Below are 1525 nucleotides of genomic sequence, written 5' to 3'. Positions count from 1 at the left end.
GATGGCGGTTGCTTTTTCATGGACTTGCTTAGAGAAATGGGTTAGTAGTAGTTAGCAGATCCTAAAACAGAGTGGTGAGCTCTCATGTTTAAATCCTTGGATGTCTGTTTTTCTTTTTCCTGAGTTAAAACTAAGCAAAAGGAGGGTGAATCACATGTTTTAAAGACAACCAAATTCAAGGTCTTTAGCCAAAGTGTATGAGGATTCCTGTTGAAACATAGCTTGCCATCCTTTGTTAGTTTTTTTTTTTTTAAGTATACGTCCCATTTTATTTTTCCAAGGTGTTTTCTTCTATCTTTATGATGCCACTTTACATGGGCTTTGGTGGAGGTCGTGGGGCAGCACCAGCAGTCCTAAATCGTGGGGGTGTTCTGTCCTTTTGAGCTTCCCGAGATTGATTCCTGACTACCTTGCTATGGACAGCACAGCTCACACAGTAATGCAGCTTGACATAGAGTTTGGGGAGCATACAAGCATTGAAGACACTTGCTTCGGATATGTCCCGATGGCAGCAGCCTCTACGATGTTCCAAATGACAAACTTCTTAACGGCCTTGTCCTTGGGCACGCAGTGGGTGCAGTTAGTGCAGCGAATTGACCACACATGGCTGAGGCTCTTTTTGGCACGACTGTTGTTTCTCCTTTTTTTTTTTTTTTTTTTTTTGTTGGTCATTTTGGAGCCAAGTCCCCAAAACCCTTTGTTAGTTTTTAAATTTTGATTGTTTTAATAATTAGTGCTTTTTATTTCAAAAGCACATTTCTCACTGAGCAACTAATTTGTACATTTCTCACTGAGAAACTAATTTGTACATTCTTTCTTGTGTTTCTTGCTCTAATTCTGTCATTGTGAACCATCCTATGTTTGAACTATCCCTCCTTTTCCAGATTATTTTCATGGTTATTATGTTCTGAAAGTTCTTTATGTGTGATAGGTTTGACTTTAATGTCTTCAGTGTCTAGGCAACACTTTTCTCAGTTTGCAGTTTTCAGTACTTCCATTTCCTGATGGTGTATTTGAAAGAGCAGTCACTTTTAATTCTGATGATCAATTTATAAATGAAAAATTAAATATTGTTTTGTTTGCATCATGTTTAAAATATCTTCATAAATATGTCATAAATATCTCCTAGCCCTTTTTTAGAAGCTTTTTAATTCTGAAGACTAAATTTATATTCATTGAATATTAAAGTTTGTTTTTTCTAGGCATGAACAAAGTTTTCTTTTCTCTCTCTTTTTTTTTGCTATTACCTTTAAAAATATTTCACTGTGTGTACCTGTATGCATATATGTGTGTGTGTGCACATGTATCTATGTATGTGTGAATATATATGCATGTGTGTGCGCATGTATCTATGTATGTATGTGTGCGTGTGAATATATATGCATGTGTGTGCACGTGTATCTATGTATGTTTGTATGTGTACATGTGTGTGTGCCTGTGCAGGTCGGAGGGCAAGCTGTGGGAGTCAGTCTCTCCTTTCACCAGAGCTTCAGTGAGTCGAAAGCAGGCAGTTAGGCTTGACATC

At 37.3% G+C, this 1525-nt stretch overlaps 1 pseudogene; it reads right to left on the bottom strand.

The window, feature by feature from the left end:
* Positions 1-310: 310 nt before the first annotated feature.
* Positions 311-672, bottom strand: LOC125396293 (small ribosomal subunit protein eS26 pseudogene; annotated as a pseudogene).
* Positions 673-1525: the final 853 nt, after the last annotated feature.

The sequence above is a fragment of the Myodes glareolus genome, chromosome 8 (assembly GCF_982192425.1).
Source record: "Myodes glareolus chromosome 8, mMyoGla1.1, whole genome shotgun sequence".
In the NCBI taxonomy this organism is placed as follows: domain Eukaryota; kingdom Metazoa; phylum Chordata; class Mammalia; order Rodentia; family Cricetidae; genus Myodes; species Myodes glareolus.
The sequence above is the reverse complement of the archived record's forward strand: the minus strand, read 5'-3'. Positions and strand labels throughout refer to the sequence as shown.